We start from the raw sequence: 6,432 nt of genomic DNA, 5'->3' as shown, positions 1-6,432 counted from the left end.
GTGTATTAAAAATAAAAATCCAAAAAATCACAAAATATTTTCTGCAAGCGCTTTCGCCATGTTAGGCTCTTCAGGCAGTTATACAAATGTCAGGTAGGTTACCTGGTAACGTCCAAAAGCAAAAGTTCATTGTGACGTCATAATAGATCAAGGTAGCGTAAAGTTGCCGTATTAGATAATGTACAAATATTGCATTAACTTGAACACATAATATGCATAAAATCTTACAATATGTTATATAATAATGTATCATTTTCGATTAAGCTTTGGTTTAAAGAGTTTGATAAAGTAGTCCTCTTTTGCCAAACGTAGATTTTCATTTTCATTGGGAAGTTTATAAAAAGGAAAAATCTTAAATATTCCTTTGCCGCATTTTGCAAAATGTTCACAACATGGTGTATTACGCACACTAGGGTCTTTAATTTGTTGCTTGTGTACACGAACCCGGGCATTTAGTTTCCCCGTTTGTCCAATATAGAATTCTTTGCATGTCGGACAGATTGCATATATTGCAGATTGCAGATATATTTTTAATTCCTCCAAACGTCTAGAACGCAGGGTTCTATCTGTAATAATTGTACAAATTCTTCGTGCTAAATTAAACGGGATATTACGTTTTGTGTGGGATGGATGGCACGATCTAAAATCCAAATACTGATGCGTGTCCGTAGGTTTACAGTATAAGTCTGTAGTTATACAGGATCCATTCTTTATAATAAGAAGATCTAAAAATGGAAGTTCCGCACGACTTTTTTCTATTGTAAATTTTATAGAATCATGGAGGTTATTAAGAAGTGAATGGAATTTATTTAAGTCTTCTTCACTCTTGGTCCAAAATATGAAGCAGTCGTCTAGGTAACGTTTCCAATTATTTCTAATATAGTTACCAAAGTCGTCATCAAAGAGTTCCGGTATTTTCCCATATAATTGATCCTCTAAGTATCCCATCACCAAGGTTGCATATGAAGGAGCAACTTTTGTCCCCATAGCTGTTCCTTTTATTTGTAGATAGAACTCATTGTTGAAGTGGAAATGATTATTTTCTAGAACTAACTTAAGTCCTTCTAAAATGAATTCCTTTGAGAATCGTTCATTTATAATATCCGGATGTTTGTCTATCCAGTAACTTATTGCTTCCAGTCCTAAAGCATGTGGGATATTTGTGTACAAACTTGTTACATCAAAGCTGACGAGAATGGTGTTTGGGTCTACATTTTGAGGAATAAAATTAAGGAAATCCATATCATCTCTTACGAAGCTAGGTATTAGTTTGCATAGAGGTTTCAATAATATGTCCAATAAATTACTCAGTCTCTGAGTGCTTGATGCAGGTCCGGCGATGATTGGACGTATTTTAAGGTCAGCTGGTTGAGGTATTTTAATATATGCGTTATCGCAATTTTTCACTGCTTCTTGGATTTCCTTAGATTTGTGGACTTTTGGTAATCCGTAGAAATTACTAGACTTCAACTCAAAATGTGTTAAGAAATCAATTTCATCTTTTGTTAAGTTGTCGGCATATTTTTTAGTTAATTTCTCAACTTTGAGCATTGTGTGACGATCCTCGTTAGTGGTTAATTTCCTATAAAACCGACAGTTTTGAAGCTCGTTTAACACCATTTCCTTGTAATGGAGTTTGTCCATAATAACAACAGCGCCTCCTTTATCGGCTTCTTTTATAATTATAGATGAATCATTCCGTAAATTCTTTATAGCATTTTGTTGGGATTTAGATATATTACTTTTTGTCCTTGTTTCTACTTTGTTAGAGTGAGCGGAGGACTTAAGGCATGTTATAAATTCTTCTAAATGTTTGTCTCTGTTTATTGGTGGTCTAAATCCTTTTTTGTTTCTAGCAAGTGATTCATCGTCATAAGAAGAATTTTGAAAATATTCTCTTAAACGTAATTTGCGACAAAACTCGTCCGTATCAGCAATTAAGTCCACTTCGTCCCTGTTTGGTGTTGGTGTAAATTTTAATCCCCGTGTTAATATCTCTTTTTCAGTGTCATTTAAATCTCTCTTTGAGAGATTAATAATTTTGGGACCTGTTGATTTATTTTCTAATGATTCTTGAAACGAAAAGTCACTTGTTTTTTCCGTGTCCTTTGAGGTTGGCGTGGTCCTAAAAAATATTTTCTGTTATTCGAATTTTGAGCTGTGTTCCGTCTTTCTCTAATCTCATGATCCTGTGATGGCTGATTTTGAGGGCCGCCATTTTGTCGTCTTCCGCCAATAAGATTGGTTCTCATAATGTTGAATCTTCCTCTGATCGGGGCATAATTGTTTTGATTTTTTGAGGTAAATCCTCGTGGGTTGTTTGGTATTCTGTGTTCGGCATTTCGCTTAGGTAACTTATTACCATTTTTTACAGCATCTGCATATGATGTCTGACGTTGTTGAGTGCTGACAACGATGGAAATATTATGGCACATAGAGATAATTATGCGACTAATGCACAAGATATAATTCAACAATGGAATGAAATAAATCTTGAAAAGGAAGCTTACAAGAAGAGGAAACAGCTGAAAAGGGTATGGTTTAAACTTCTTAACCAACGGAAACAAGCGTATTGGAATGCTATCAAGAATGAAAATCTTGCAGACACCTACGAAAGCTGGAAAAATGAAGAAGAAATTGTTTTCCCCAGGAAATTTAGGATCAAAAACATCGACTCGGAATCCAGTGAAGAAACACAAATTAGAATTAATTTAGCACTGCAACGATTTGAGACGGAAATTACATTACTTCGACTGAGAGTTCCTAAATTCAAAAATCAGTTCGAAAATTGTGATAAAAACATGGCCGAAGAAATACGAAAATGCAGTAATGGCAAAATGGAGGAAAAACTTCTAGAGTTATGGCTGAAGCATGTGTCAAGAGAAGAGGAGAAATCACAAAAATTCTTGGAATCTAAAAAAATGTGGTTAGATCAATACAAAGAAAACTACGGCAATGAAATAACCAAAACTCCCAATAAATCAAAACCAAAAAACAGGTCAACCATGAAAAATTCCAGTAGAAAAACGAGAGACAACCTCCCGGAAAGAACATACAACAGATTTACCAACTCTAGATCTAGATCAAAGACACCTCAACAACGTCAGACATCATATGCAGATGCTGTAAAAAATGGTAATAAGTTACCTAAGCGAAATGCCGAACACAGAATACCAAACAACCCACGAGGATTTACCTCAAAAAATCAAAACAATTATGCCCCGATCAGAGGAAGATTCAACATTATGAGAACCAATCTTATTGGCGGAAGACGACAAAATGGCGGCCCTCAAAATCAGCCATCACAGGATCATGAGATTAGAGAAAGACGGAACACAGCTCAAAATTCGAATAACAGAAAATATTTTTTAGGACCACGCCAACCTCAAAGGACACGGAAAAAACAAGTGACTTTTCGTTTCAAGAATCATTAGAAAATAAATCAACAGGTCCCAAAATTATTAATCTCTCAAAGAGAGATTTAAATGACACTGAAAAAGAGATATTAACACGGGGATTAAAATTTACACCAACACCAAACAGGGACGAAGTGGACTTAATTGCTGATACGGACGAGTTTTGTCGCAAATTACGTTTAAGAGAATATTTTCAAAATTCTTCTTATGACGATGAATCACTTGCTAGAAACAAAAAAGGATTTAGACCACCAATAAACAGAGACAAACATTTAGAAGAATTTATAACATGCCTTAAGTCCTCCGCTCACTCTAACAAAGTAGAAACAAGGACAAAAAGTAATATATCTAAATCCCAACAAAATGCTATAAAGAATTTACGGAATGATTCATCTATAATTATAAAAGAAGCCGATAAAGGAGGCGCTGTTGTTATTATGGACAAACTCCATTACAAGGAAATGGTGTTAAACGAGCTTCAAAACTGTCGGTTTTATAGGAAATTAACCACTAACGAGGATCGTCACACAATGCTCAAAGTTGAGAAATTAACTAAAAAATATGCCGACAACTTAACAAAAGATGAAATTGATTTCTTAACACATTTTGAGTTGAAGTCTAGTAATTTCTACGGATTACCAAAAGTCCACAAATCTAAGGAAATCCAAGAAGCAGTGAAAAATTGCGATAACGCATATATTAAAATACCTCAACCAGCTGACCTTAAAATACGTCCAATCATCGCCGGACCTGCATCAAGCACTCAGAGACTGAGTAATTTATTGGACATATTATTGAAACCTCTATGCAAACTAATACCTAGCTTCGTAAGAGATGATATGGATTTCCTTAATTTTATTCCTCAAAATGTAGACCCAAACACCATTCTCGTCAGCTTTGATGTAACAAGTTTGTACACAAATATCCCACATGCTTTAGGACTGGAAGCAATAAGTTACTGGATAGACAAACATCCGGATATTATAAATGAACGATTCTCAAAGGAATTCATTTTAGAAGGACTTAAGTTAGTTCTAGAAAATAATCATTTCCACTTCAACAATGAGTTCTATCTACAAATAAAAGGAACAGCTATGGGGACAAAAGTTGCTCCTTCATATGCAACCTTGGTGATGGGATACTTAGAGGATCAATTATATGGGAAAATACCGGAACTCTTTGATGACGACTTTGGTAACTATATTAGAAATAATTGGAAACGTTACCTAGACGACTGCTTCATATTTTGGACCAAGAGTGAAGAAGACTTAAATAAATTCCATTCACTTCTTAATAACCTCCATGATTCTATACAATTTACAATAGAAAAAAGTCGTGCGGAACTTCCATTTTTAGATCTTCTTATTATAAAGAATGGATCCTGTATAACTACAGACTTATACTGTAAACCTACGGACACGCATCAGTATTTGGATTTTAGATCGTGCCATCCATCCCGCACAAAACGTAATATCCCGTTTAATTTAGCACGAAGAATTTGTACAATTATTACAGATAGAACCCTGCGTTCTAGACGTTTGGAGGAATTAAAAATATATCTACGACGACAAAACTATCCAATTGATTTAATCAACGCTGGAATAGACAAGGCGTCCAAAATTCCAATAGAGAACCTTAGAAATCCACGTCATGTAGATGACACCACCGATGACGGGAAAATAGCCTTTGTTGTGATCCATAACCCACGAAACAGAAATATCCTTATGGACGCTAAAAGATTCTACCCAATTTTAGAACAATCGGAAAATATGAAAAGTTTAATACAACCAAATGATATAATCAATAGTCGACGACAGGCACCCAATCTTAAAAAATTGTTAACCAAGCCCGTTTTACTACACAGGAGGATATTCCAACCATTAAAAAATGCGGAGATCCAAGATGCGGAACGTGTACATATTTAGAAGAGGGAAATAGAATCCAACTTAAATCAGGAATGGAAATTAGAACCAATTCACCAATGAACTGTAAATCCGAAAACGTTATCTACTGTGCAATCTGTCCGACATGCAAAGAATTCTATATTGGACAAACGGGGAAACTAAATGCCCGGGTTCGTGTACACAAGCAACAAATTAAAGACCCTAGTGTGCGTAATACACCATGTTGTGAACATTTTGCAAAATGCGGCAAAGGAATATTTAAGATTTTTCCTTTTTATAAACTTCCCAATGAAAATGAAAATCTACGTTTGGCAAAAGAGGACTACTTTATCAAACTCTTTAAACCAAAGCTTAATCGAAAATGATACATTATTATATAACATATTGTAAGATTTTATGCATATTATGTGTTCAAGTTAATGCAATATTTGTACATTATCTAATACGGCAACTTAACGCTACCTTGATCTATTATGACGTCACAATGAACTTTTGCTTTTGGACGTTACCAGGTAACCTACCTGACATTTGTATAACTGCCTGAAGAGCCTAACATGGCGAAAGCGCTTGCAGAAAATATTTTGTGATTTTTTGGATTTTTATATATATATATATATATATATATATATATATATATACATTTGTGGTATCTCTCTATTATATAAACATACAGAGAGCAAATACCTTCATACCTATATGAAGTTTTTCGAAGGTCATAGGTCATTAGGTGACCTACTCACACAGCGCATTAATATCTACATAAAAAGACTTACTCTACTTAGCAATATAGCATGTTTTTTATGCATAAAAATGTACAAAATAAGCAAGTAAAATAATAATCATTTTATTTACAATGTAAACGAGTATTTAATACAGTTCTTGATCGATTTTACATAGAGAATAGAAAACTACATGTACATGTTATAAGTTTCATGTCCGAGCTGCATAGTCTCAACGTTTACTATTATTTTTCTTGTAGACCTCTGAATGCTATAATTTTTTTTCATCAAAATTTACTCACAATAAATTTAAAATCTGTTGAAAAATATCAATGTAATGTAATCACGCCACAAATAGCTGACAAACACTGCATGCACTTCGGAATTTCGGTA

This window comes from Saccostrea echinata, unplaced genomic scaffold (genome assembly GCF_033153115.1).
Source record: "Saccostrea echinata isolate AGI-Se365-2 ecotype Australia unplaced genomic scaffold, CSIRO_AGI_Sech_v1 ptg000029l, whole genome shotgun sequence".
Classification (NCBI taxonomy): Eukaryota; Metazoa; Mollusca; class Bivalvia; order Ostreida; family Ostreidae; genus Saccostrea; species Saccostrea echinata.
The sequence above is the reverse complement of the archived record's forward strand: the minus strand, read 5'-3'. Positions refer to the sequence as shown.